We start from the raw sequence: 14,553 nt of genomic DNA, 5'->3' as shown, positions 1-14,553 counted from the left end.
AGTATGGTAAGGAATGAAATGACATAGTATAGAAAGGCATAAAAATGCCAAAAAATGTATAGTATAGTGAGGCACAAAAATGTCAACAAACGCCACAGTATGGCATAAAACGTCAAAAAAAATCATAGTATATTACGGTATAAAAGGTCATAAAAACGCCTTAGTATGGTAAGGAATGAAATGCCATAGTATATTAAGGCATAAAAATGCCAAAAACTTTATAGTATAGTATGGCATAAAAATGTCATAGTATAGTATGGCATAAAAATGTCAAAAAAACATCATCGTAAATTAAGGCATAAAAGGTCATAAAAACGCCATAGTATGGTAAGGAATGAAATGACATAGTATAGAAAGGCATAAAAATGCCATAGTATATTAAGGCATAAAAATGCCATAAAATTTCATAGTATGGTATGGCACAAAAATGTCAAAAAATGTCATAGTATAGTAAGGCATAAAAAGTCATAAAAACGCCATAGTATAGTAAGGCATAAAAAGTCATAAAAACGTCTTAGTATGGTAAGGAATGAAATGCCATAGTATATTAAGGCATAAAAATGCCAAAAACTTTATAGTATAGTATGGCATAAAAATGTCAAAAAATGTCATAGTATAGTATGGCAGAAAACGTCAAAAAAACATCGTATTATATTATGGTGTAAAATGTCATTTAAGCGGCTTAGCATGGTAAGGAATAAAACGTCATAGCATAGTAAGGAATGAAATGACATAGTATATTAAGGCAAAAAAATGCCAGAAAACCTTAGTATAATATGGTATAAAAATATCAAAAAACGCTATAGTACAGTATGGCATTAAACGTTGAAAAACATCATAGTATATTATGGTGTAAAATGTCATAAAAACGGCTTAGCATGGTAAGGAATAAAACAACATAGTATTGTAAGGGATAAAAATGCCATAAATTGTCATAGTATAGTATGGCATAAAAAGTAAAAAAAAATCATAGTATATTACGGTATAAAAGGTCATAAAAACGTCTTAGTATGGTAAGGAATGCAATGCCATAGTATATTAAGGCATAAAAATGACAAAAACTTTATAGTATAGTATGGCAAAAAACGTCAAAAAAACATTGTATTATATTATAGTGTAAAATGTCATTTAAGCGGCTTAGCATGGTAAGGAATAAAACGACATAGTATAGTACAGCATAAAAATGCCATAAAATGTCATAATATGATATGGCAGAAAAATGTCAAGAAATGTCATAGTATAGTATGGCAAAAAACGTCAAAAAAACATCATGTTATATTATGGTGTAAAATGTCATTTAAGCGGCTTAGCATGATAAGGAATAAAACGACATAGTATAGTAAGGCAAAAAAAATGCCAGAAAACCCCTTAGTTTAATATGGAATAAGAATATCAAAAAACGCCGCAGTATAGTATGGCATAAAACGTCGAAAAAACATCATAGTATATTAAGGCATACAAGGTAATAAAAATGCCATAGTATGGTAAGGAATGAAATGACATAGTATATTAAGGCATAAAAATGCCAAAAAATGTATAGTATAGTGAGGCACAAAAATGTCAACAAACGCCACAGTATGGCATAAAACGTCAAAAAAAATCATAGTATATTACGGTATAAAAGGTCATAAAAACGCCTTAGTATGGTAAGGAATGAAATACCATAGTATATTAAGGCATAAAAATGCCAAAAACTTTATAGTATAGTATGGCATAAAAATGTCATAGTATAGTATGGCATAAAATGTCAAAAAAACATCATCGTAAATTAAGGCATAAAAGGTCATAAAAACGCCATAGTATGGTAGGAAATGAAATGCCATTGTATATTAAGGCATAAAAATGCCATAAAATTTCATAGTATGGTATGGCACAAAAATTTCAAAAAATGTCATAGTATAGTATGGCATAAAACGTCAAAAAAACATCATAGTATATTACGGTATAAAAGGTCATAAAAACGTCTTAGTATGGTAAGGAATGAAATGCCATAGTATATTAAGGCATAAAAATGCCAAAAACTTTATAGTATAGTGAGGCACAAAAATGTCAACAAACGCCACAGTATGGCATAAAACGTCAAAAAAACATCATAGTATATTACGGTATAAAAGGTCATAAAAACGCTTTAGTATGGTAAGGAATGAAATGCCATAGTATATTAAGGCATAAAAATGCCAAAAACTTTATAGTATAGTATGGCATAAAAATGTCATAGTATAGTATGGCATAAAACGTCAAAAAACATCATCGTAAATTAAGGCATAAAAGGTCATAAAAACGCCATAGTATGGTAGGAAATGAAATGCCATTGTATATTAAGGCATAAAAATGCCATAAAATGTCATAGTATGGTATGGCACAAAAATGTCAAAAAATGTCATAGTATAGTATGGCATAAAACGTCAAAAAAACATCATAGTATATTACGGTATAAAAGGTCATAAAAACGTCTTAGTATGGTAAGGAATGAAATGCCATAGTATATTAAGGCATAAAAATGCCAAAAACTTTATAGTATAGTGAGGCACAAAAATGTCAACAGACGCCACAGTATGGCATAAAACGTCAAAAAACATCATAGTATATTACGGTATAAAAGGTCATAAAAACGCTTTAGTATGGTAAGGAATGAAATGCCATAGTATATTAAGGCATAAAAATGCCAAAAACTTTATAGTATAGTATGGCATAAAAATGTCATAGTATAGTATGGCATAAAATGTCAAAAAACATCATCGTAAATTAAGGCATAAAAGGTCATAAAAATGCCATAGTATGGTAGGAAATGAAATGCCATTGTATATTAAGGCATAAAAATGCCATAAAATGTCATAGTATGGTATGGCATAAAACGTCAAAAAAACATCATAGTATATTATGGTATAAAAGGTCATAAAAATGCCTTAGTATGGTAAGGAATGAAATGCCATAGTATATTAAGGCATAAAAATGCCAAAAACTTTATAGTATAGTATGGCATAAAAATGTCAAAAAATGTCATAGTATAGTATGGCATAAAACGTCAAAAAAACATCATAGTATATTACGGTATAAAAGGTCATAAAAACGCCTTGGTATGGTAAAGAATGAAATGCCATAGTATATTAAGGCAAAAAAATGCCAAAAACTTTATAGTATGGTATGGCACAAAAATGTCAAAAAATGTCATAGTATAGTATGGCATAAAACGTCAAAAAAACATCATACTATATTACGGTGTAAGAGGTCATAAAAACGCCTTAGTATGGTAAGGAATGAAATGACATAGTATATTAAGGCATAAAAATGCCAAAAACTTTATAGTATATTATGGCATAAAAATGTCAAAAAATGTTATAGTGTAGTATGGCATAAAACGTCAAAAAACATCATCGTAAATTAAGGCATAAAAGGTCATAAAAACGCCATAGAATGGTAGGAAATGAAATGACATAGTGTAGGAAGGCATAAAAATGCCAAAAACTTTATAGTTTAGTATGGCATAAAAATGTCAAAAAATGGCATAGTATAGTATGGCATTAAACGTTGAAAAAACATCATAGTATATTATGGTGTAAAATGTCATAAAAACGTCTTAGCATGGTAAGGAATAAAAGGACATAGTATAGTACGGCATAAAAATGCCATAAAATGTCATAGTATGGTATGGCACAAAAATGTCAAAAAATGTCTTAGTATAGTATGGCATAAAACGTCAAAAAAACATCATAGTATATTACGGTATAAAAGGTCATAAAAACGCCTTAGTATGGTAAGGAATGAAATGCCATAGTATATTAAGGCATAAAAATGCCAAAAACTTTATAGTATGGTATGGCACAAAAATGTCAAAAAATGTCATAGTATAGTATGGCATAAAACGTCAAAAAAACATCATAGTATATTACGGTATAAAAGGTCATAAAAACGCCTTAGTATGGTAAGGAATGAAATGCCATAGTATATTAAGGCATAAAAATGCCAAAAACTTTATAGTATAGTATGGCATAAAACGTCAAAAAAACATCATAGTATATTACGGTATAAAAGGTCATAAAAACGCCTTAGTATGGTAAGGAATGAAATGCCATAGTATATTAAGGCATAAAAATGCCAAAAACTTAATAGTATAGTATGGCATAAAAATGTCAAAAAATGTCATAGTATAGTATGGCATAAAACGTAAAAAAAACATCATAGTATATTACGGTATAAAAGGTCATAAAAACGCCTTGGTATGGTAAGGAATGAAATGCCATAGTATATTAAGGCAAAAAAATGCCAAAAACTTAATAGTATAGTATGGCATAAAAATGTCAAAAAATGTCATAGTATAGTATGGAATAAGATGTCAAAAAACATCATAGTATATTACGGTATAAAAGGTCATAAAAACGCCTTAGTATGGTAAGGAATGAAATGCCATAGTATATTAAGGCATAAAAATGCCAAAAACTTTATAGTATAGTATGGCATAAAAATGTCAAAAAATGTCATAGTATAGTATGGCATAAAACGTCAAAAAAACATCATAGTATATTACGGTATAAAAGGTCATAAAAACGCCTTAGTATGGTAAGGAATGAAATGCCATAGTATATTAAGGCAAAAAAATGCCAAGAACTTTATAGTATGGTATGGCACAAAAATGTCAAAAAATGGCATAGTATAGTATGGCATTAAACGTTGAAAAAACATCATAGTATATTATGGTGTAAAATGTCATAAAAACGTCTTAGCATGGTAAGGAATAAAAGGACATAGTATAGTACGGCATAAAAATGCCATAAAATGTCATAGTATGGTATGGCACAAAAATGTCAAAAAATGTCTTAGTATAGTATGGCATAAAACGTCAAAAAACATCATAGTATATTACGGTATAAAAGTTCATAAAAACACCTTGGTATGGTAAGGAATGAAATGCCATAGTATATTAAGGCATAAAAATGCCAGAAAACCTCTAAGTATAATATGGTATAAAAATATCAAAAAACGCCATAGTATAGTATGGCATAAAATATCAAAAAAACATCTTAGTATATTAGAGCATTAAAGTTTATAAAAATGCCATAGAATGGTAAATAATGAAATGACATAGGATAGGAGGGCATAAAAATGCCAAAAAACGTCATAGCATAGTAAAGCATAAAAACTGAAAGATCTGACTTGGTATTGAACCCTCAACCTTCTCAGTGGGAAGTATCAGGCTTAACCATTGTACTACAATCCCAGTCATTCACAAGCTTATGTAATAGTAAGGTAAAAAAACGTCATAGTATAAATAATGATTTCAAAAAACGGCAAAGTATAGTATGACATAAAAATGCCCAAAACTTTATTGTATAGTATGGCATGAAAATAAAAAAAAATCGTCATAGTATAGAATGGCATAAAATGTAAAAAAAAACATCATACTATATTGAGGCATAAAAGGTATATTAAGGCATAAATATCATAGTATGGTAAGGAATAAAACAACATAGTTGAATTAGGTATCAAAATGCCATGAAATGTATTAGTATAGTATGGCACAAAAATGTCAAAATAAAAACCTCATATTATGGTAAGGAATAAAACAACATAATATAGTACGGCATAAAAATGCCATAAAATGTCATAGTATGGTATGGCACAAAAATGGCATAAAACGTCAAAAAACATCATCGTAAATTAAGGCATAAAAGGTCATAAAAACGCCATAGTATGGTAGGAAACGAAATGCCATTGTATATTAAGGCATAAAAATGCCATAAAATGTCATAGTATGGTATGGCACAAAAATGGCATAAAACGTCAAAAAAACATCATAGTATATTACGGTATAAAAGGTCATAAAAACGCCTTAGTATGGTAAGGAATGAAATGCCATAGTATATTAAGGCATAAAAATGCCAAAAACTTTATAGTATAGTATGGCATAAAAATGTCAAAAAATGTCATAGTATAGTATGGCATAAAACGTCAAAAAAACGTCATAGTATATTACGGTATAAAAGGTCATAAAAACGCCTTGGTATGGTAAGGAAGGAAATGCCATAGTATATTAAGGCAAAAAAATGCCAAAAACTTTATAGTATGGTATGGCACAAAAATGTCAAAAAATGTCATAGTATAGTATGGCATAAAACGTCAAAAAAACATCATAGTATATTACGGTGTAAGAGGTCATAAAAACGCCTTAGTATGGTAGGAAATGAAATGCCATTCTATATTAAGGCATAAAAATGCCATAAAATGTCATAGTATGGTATGGCACAAAAATGTCAAAAAATGTCTTAGTATAGTATGGCATAAAACGTCAAAAAAACATCATAGTATATTACGGTATAAAAGGTCATAAAAACGCCTTAGTATGGTAAGGAATGAAATGCCATAGTATATTAAGGCATAAAAATGCCAAAAACTTTATAGTATGGTATGGCACAAAAATGTCATAGTATAGTATGGCATAAAACGTCAAAAAACATCATCGTAAATTAAGGCATAAAAGGTCATAAAAACGCCATAGAATGGTAGGAAATGAAATGACATAGTGTAGGAAGGCATAAAAATGCCAAAAACTTTATAGTTTAGTATGGCATAAAAATGTCAAAAAATGGCATAGTATAGTATGGCATTAAACGTTGAAAAAACATCATAGTATATTATGGTGTAAAATGTCATAAAAACGTCTTAGCATGGTAAGGAATAAAAGGACATAGTATAGTACGGCATAAAAATGCCATAAAATGTCATAGTATGGTATGGCACAAAAATGTCAAAAAATGTCTTAGTATAGTATGGCATAAAACGTCAAAAAAACATCATAGTATATTACGGTATAAAAGTTCATAAAAACACCTTAGTATGGTAAGGAATGAAATGCCATAGTATATTAAGGCATAAAAATGCCAGAAAACCTCTAAGTATAATATGGTATAAAAATATCAAAAAACGCCATAGTATAGTATGGCATAAAATATCAAAAAAACATCTTAGTATATTAGAGCATTAAAGTTTATAAAAATGCCATAGTATGGTAAATAATGAAATGACATAGGATAGGAGGGCATAAAAATGCCAAAAAACGTCAAAGCATAGTAAAGCATAAAAACTGAAAGATCTGACTTGGTATTGAACCCTCAACCTTCTCAGTGGGAAGTATCAGGCTTAACCATTGTACTACAATCCCAGTCATTCACAAGCTTATGTAATAGTAAGGTAAAAAAACGTCATAGTATAAATAATGATTTCAAAAAACGGCAAAGTATAGTATGACATAAAAATGCCCAAAACTTTATTGTATAGTATGGCATGAAAATAAAAAAAAATCGTCATAGTATAGTATGGCATAAAATGTAAAAAAAACATCATACTATATTGAGGCATAAAAGGTATATTAAGGCATGAATATCATAGTATGGTAAGGAATAAAACAACATAGTTGAATTAGGTATCAAAATGCCATGAAATGTATTAGTATAGTATGGCACAAAAATGTCAAAATAAAAACCTCATATTATGGTAAGGAATAAAACAACATAATATAGTACGGCATAAAAATGCCATAAAATGTCATAGTATGGTATGGCACAAAAATGGCATAAAACGTCAAAAAAACATCATAGTATATTACGGTATAAAAGGTCATAAAAACGCCTTAGTATGGTAAGGAATGAAATGCCATAGTATATTAAGGCATAAAAATGCCAAAAACTTTATAGTATAGTATGGCATAAAAATGTCAAAAAATGTCATAGTATAGTATGGCATAAAACGTCAAAAAAACATCATAGTATATTACGGTATAAAAGGTCATAAAAACGCCTTGGTATGGTAAGGAAGGAAATGCCATAGTATATTAAGGCAAAAAAATGCCAAAAACTTTATAGTATGGTATGGCACAAAAATGTCAAAAAATGTCATAGTATAGTATGGCATAAAACGTCAAAAAAACATCATAGTATATTACGGTGTAAGAGGTCATAAAAACGCCTTAGTATGGTAGGAAATGAAATGCCATTCTATATTAAGGCATAAAAATGCCATAAAATGTCATAGTATGGTATGGCACAAAAATGTCAAAAAATGTCTTAGTATAGTATGGCATAAAACGTCAAAAAAACATCATAGTATATTACGGTATAAAAGGTCATAAAAACGCCTTAGTATGGTAAGGAATGAAATGCCATAGTATATTAAGGCATAAAAATGCCAAAAACTTTATAGTATGGTATGGCACAAAAATGTCATAGTATAGTATGGCATAAAACGTCAAAAAACATCATCGTAAATTAAGGCATAAAAGGTCATAAAAACGCCATAGAATGGTAGGAAATGAAATGACATAGTGTAGGAAGGCATAAAAATGCCAAAAACTTTATAGTTTAGTATGGCATAAAAATGTCAAAAAATGGCATAGTATAGTATGGCATTAAACGTTGAAAAAACATCATAGTATATTATGGTGTAAAATGTCATAAAAACGTCTTAGCATGGTAAGGAATAAAAGGACATAGTATAGTACGGCATAAAAATGCCATAAAATGTCATAGTATGGTATGGCACAAAAATGTCAAAAAATGTCTTAGTATAGTATGGCATAAAACGTCAAAAAAACATCATAGTATATTACGGTATAAAAGGTCATAAAAACGCCTTAGTATGGTAAGGAAAGAAATGCCATAGTATATTAAGGCATAAAAATGCCAAAAACTTTATAGTATAGTATGGCATAAAACGTCAAAAAAACATCATAGTATATTACGGTATAAAAGGTCATAAAAACGCCTTAGTATGGTAAGGAATGAAATGCCATAGTATATTAAGGCATAAAAATGCCAAAAACTTAATAGTATAGTATGGCATAAAAATGTCAAAAAATGTCATAGTATAGTATGGCATTAAACGTTGAAAAAACATCATAGTATATTACGGTATAAAAGGTCATAAAAACGCCTTGGTATGGTAAGGAATGAAATGCCATAGTATATTAAGGCAAAAAAATGCCAAAAACTTAATAGTATAGTATGGCATAAAAATGTCAAAAAATGTCATAGTATAGTATGGCATAAAACGTCAAAAAAACGTCATAGTATATTACGGTATAAAAGGTCATAAAAACGCCTTGGTATGGTAAGGAATGAAATGCCATAGTATATTAAGGCAAAAAAATGCCAAAAACTTTATAGTATGGTATGGCACAAAAATGTCAAAAAATGTCATAGTATAGTATGGCATAAAACGTCAAAAAAACATCATAGTATATTACGGTGTAAGAGGTCATAAAAACGCCTTAGTATGGTAGGAAATGAAATGCCATTCTATATTAAGGCATAAAAATGCCATAAAATGTCATAGTATGGTATGGCACAAAAATGTCAAAAAATGTCTTAGTATAGTATGGCATAAAACGTCAAAAAAACATCATAGTATATTACGGTATAAAAGGTCATAAAAACGCCTTAGTATGGTAAGGAATGAAATGCCATAGTATATTAAGGCATAAAAATGCCAAAAACTTTATAGTATGGTATGGCACAAAAATGTCATAGTATAGTATGGCATAAAACGTCAAAAAACATCATCGTAAATTAAGGCATAAAAGGTCATAAAAACGCCATAGAATGGTAGGAAATGAAAAACCATCGTATATTAAGGCATAAAAATGCCAAAAACTTTATAGTTTAGTATGGCATAAAAATGTCAAAAAATGGCATAGTATAGTATGGCATTAAACGTCGAAAAAACATCATAGTATATTATGGTGTAAAATGTCATAAAAACGTCTTAGCATGGTAAGGAATAAAAGGACATAGTATAGTACGGCATAAAAATGCCATAAAATGTCATAGTATGGTATGGCACAAAAATGTCAAAAAATGTCTTAGTATAGTATGGCATAAAACGTCAAAAAAACATCATAGTATATTACGGTATAAAAGTTCATAAAAACACCTTAGTATGGTAAGGAATGAAATGCCATAGTATATTAAGGCATAAAAATGCCAAAAACTTTATAGTATAGTATGGCATAAAAATGTCAAAAAATGTCATAGTATAGTATGGCATAAAACGTCAAAAAAACATCATAGTATATTAGAGCATTAAAGTTTATAAAAATGCCATAGTATGGTAAGGAATGAAATGCCATAGTATATTAAGGCATAAAAATGCCAAAAAACGTCATAGCATAGTAAAGCATAAAAACTGAAAGATCTGACTTGGTATTGAACCCTCAACCTTCTCATTGGGAAGTATCAGGCTTAACCATTGTACTACAATCCCAGTCATTCACAAGCTTATGTAATAGTAAGGTAAAAAAACGTCATAGTATAAATAATGATTTCAAAAAACGGCAAAGTATAGTATGACATAAAAATGCCCAAAACTTTATTGTATAGTATGGCATGAAAATAAAAAAAAATCGTCATAGTATAGAATGGCATAAAATGTAAAAAAAACATCATACTATATTGAGGCATAAAAGGTATATTAAGGCATAAAAATGCCATAGTATGGTAAGGAATAAAACAACATAGTTGAATTAGGTATCAAAATGCCATGAAATGTATTAGTATAGTATGGCACAAAAATGTCAAAATAAAAACCTCATATTATGGTAAGGAATAAAACAACATAATATAGTACGGCATAAAAATGCCATAAAATGTCATAGTATGGTATGGCACAAAAATGGCATAAAACGTCAAAAAACATCATAGTATATTACGGTATAAAAGGTCATAAAAACGCCATAGTATGGTAAGGAAAGAAATGCCATAGTATATTAAGGCATAAAAATGCCATAAAATGTCATAGTATGGTATGGCACAAAAATGGCATAAAACGTCAAAAAACATCATAGTATATTACGGTATAAAAGGTCATAAAAACGCCTTAGTATGGTAAGGAATGAAATGCCATAGTATATTAAGGCATAAAAATGCCAAAAACTTTATAGTATAGTATGGCATAAAACGTCAAAAAACATCATAGTATATTACGGTATAAAAGGTCATAAAAACGCCTTAGTATGGTAAGGAATGAAATGCCATAGTATATTAAGGCATAAAAATGCCAAAAACTTAATAGTATAGTATGGCATAAAAATGTCAAAAAATGTCATAGTATAGTATGGCATAAAACGTAAAAAAAACATCATAGTATATTACGGTATAAAAGGTCATAAAAACGCCTTGGTATGGTAAGGAATGAAATGCCATAGTATATTAAGGCAAAAAAATGCCAAAAACTTTATAGTATGGTATGGCACAAAAATGTCAAAAAATGTCATAGTATAGTATGGCATAAAACGTCAAAAAACATCATCGTATATTACGGTGTAAGAGGTCATAAAAACGCCTTAGTATGGTAGGAAATGAAATGCCATTCTATATTAAGGCATAAAAATGCCATAAAATGTCATAGTATGGTATGGCACAAAAATGTCAAAAAATGTCTTAGTATAGTATGGCATAAAACGTCAAAAAACATCATAGTATATTACGGTATAAAAGGTCATAAAAACGCCTTAGTATGGTAAGGAATGAAATGCCATAGTATATTAAGGCATAAAAATGCCAAAAACTTAATAGTATAGTATGGCATAAAAATGTCAAAAAATGTCATAGTATAGTATGGCATAAAACGTAAAAAAAACATCATAGTATATTACGGTATAAAAGGTCATAAAAACGCCTTAGTATGGTAAGGAATGAAATGCCATAGTATATTAAGGCAAAAAAATGCCAAAAACTTATAGTATAGTATGGCATAAAAATGTCAAAAAATGTCATAGTATAGTATGGCATAAAACGTCAAAAAAACATCATAGTATATTACGGTATAAAAGGTCATAAAAACGCCTTGGTATGGTAAGGAATGAAATGCCATAGTATATTAAGGCATAAAAATGCCAAAAAACGTCATAGTATAGTATGGTATGGCACAAAAATGTCAAAAAATGTCATAGTATAGTATGGCATAAAACGTCAAAAAACATCATAGTATATTACGGTGTAAGAGGTCATAAAAACGCCATAGTATGGTAGGAAATGAAATGCCATTGTATATTAAGGCATAAAAATGCCATAAAATGTCATAGTATAGTATGGCACAAAAATGTCAAAAAATGTCATAGTATAGTATGGCATAAAACGTCAAAAAACATCATCGTAAATTAAGGCATAAAAGGTCATAAAAACGCCTTAGTATGGTAAGGAATGAAATGCCATAGTATATTAAGGCATAAAAATGCCAAAAACTTTATAGTATGGTATGGTATAAAAGGTCATAAAAACGACTTAGTATGGCGAGGAATGAAACAACATAGTATTGTAAGGCATAAAAATGCCATAAAATGTCATAGTATAGTATGGCATAAAAATGTCAAAAAATGTCTTAGTATAGTATGGCATTAAACGTCAAAAAACATCATAGTATATTACGGTGTAAGAGGTCATAAAAACGTCTTAGTATGGTAAGGAATAAAAGGACATAGTATAGTAAGGCATAAAAATGCCATAAAATGTCATAGTATGGTATGGCACAAAAATGTCAAAAAATGTCTTAGTATAGTATGGCATAAAACGTCAAAAAAACATCATAGTATATTACGGTATAAAAGTTCATAAAAACACCTTAGTATGGTAAGGAATGAAATGCCATAGTATATTAAGGCATAAAAATGCCAGAAAACCTCTAAGTATAATATGGTATAAAAATATCAAAAAACGCCATAGTATATTAGAGCATTAAAGTTTATAAAAATGCCATAGTATGGTAAATAATGAAATGACATAGGATAGGAGGGCATAAAAATGCCAAAAAACGTCATAGCATAGTAAAGCATAAAAACTGAAAGATCTGACTTGGTATTGAACCCTCAACCTTCTCATTGGGAAGTATCAGGCTTAACCATTGTACTACAATCCCAGTCATTCACAAGCTTATGTAATAGTAAGGTAAAAAAACGTCATAGTATAAATAATGATTTCAAAAAACGGCAAAGTATAGTATGGCATAAAAATGCCAAAAACTTTATAGTATAGTATGGCATGAAAATAAAAAAAAATCGTCATAGTATAGTATGGCATAAAATGTAAAAAAAACATCATAGTATATTAAGGCATAAAAGGTATATTAAGGCATAAAAATGCCATAGTATGGTAAAGAATAAAACAACATAGTTGAATTAGGTATCAAAATGCCATGAAATGTATTAGTATAGTATGGCACAAAAATGTCAAAATAAAAACCTCATATTATGGTAAGGAATAAAACAACATAATATAGTACGGCATAAAAATGCCATAAAATGTCATAGTATGGTATGGCACAAAAATGGCATAAAACGTCAAAAAAACATCATAGTAAATTAAGGCATAAAAGGTCATAAAAACGCCATAGTATGGTATGGCATAAAATATCAAAAAAACATCTTAGTATATTAGAGCATTAAAGTTTATAAAAATGCCATAGTATGGTAAATAATGAAATGACATAGGATAGGAGGGCATAAAAATGCCAAAAAACGTCATAGCATAGTAAAGCATAAAAACTGAAAGATCTGACTTGGTATTGAACCCTCAACCTTCTCATTGGGAAGTATCAGGCTTAACCATTGTACTACAATCCCAGTCATTCACAAGCTTATGTAATAGTAAGCTAAAAAAACGTCATAGTATAAATAATGATTTCAAAAAACGGCAAAGTATAGTATGACATAAAAATGCCCAAAACTTTATTGTATAGTATGGCATGAAAATAAAAAAAAATCGTCATAGTATAGCATGGCATAAAATGTAAAAAAAACATCATACTATATTGAGGCATAAAAGGTATATTAAGGCATAAATATCATAGTATGGTAAGGAATAAAACAACATAGTTGAATTAGGTATCAAAATGCCATGAAATGTATTAGTATAGTATGGCACAAAAATGTCAAAATAAAAACCTCATATTATGGTAAGGAATAAAACAACATAATATAGTACGGCATAAAAATGCCATAAAATGTCATAGTATGGTATGGCACAAAAATGGCATAAAACGTCAAAAAACATCATCGTAAATTAAGGCATAAAAGGTCATAAAAACGCCATAGTATGGTAGGAAACGAAATGCCATTGTATATTAAGGCATAAAAATGCCATAAAATGTCATAGTATGGTATGGCACAAAAATGGCATAAAACGTCAAAAAAACATCATAGTATATTACGGTATAAAAGGTCATAAAAACGCCTTAGTATGGTAAGGAATGAAATGCCATAGTATATTAAGGCATAAAAATGCCAAAAACTTCATAGTATAGTATGGCATAAAAATGTCAAAAAAACATCATAGTATAGTACGGCATAAAAATGCCATAAAATGTCATAGTATGGTATGGCACAAAAATGTCAAAAAATGTCTTAGTATAGTATGGCATAAAACGTCAAAAAAACATCATAGTATATTACGGTATAAAAGTTCATAAAAACACCTTAGTATGGTAAGGAATGAAATGCCATAGTATATTAAGGCATAAAAATGCCAGAAAACCTCTAAGTATAATATGGTATAAAAATATCAAAAAACGCCA

The sequence above is a fragment of the Seriola aureovittata genome, chromosome 23, assembly GCF_021018895.1.
Source record: "Seriola aureovittata isolate HTS-2021-v1 ecotype China chromosome 23, ASM2101889v1, whole genome shotgun sequence".
Classification (NCBI taxonomy): domain Eukaryota; kingdom Metazoa; phylum Chordata; class Actinopteri; order Carangiformes; family Carangidae; genus Seriola; species Seriola aureovittata.
The sequence above is the reverse complement of the archived record's forward strand: the minus strand, read 5'-3'. Positions refer to the sequence as shown.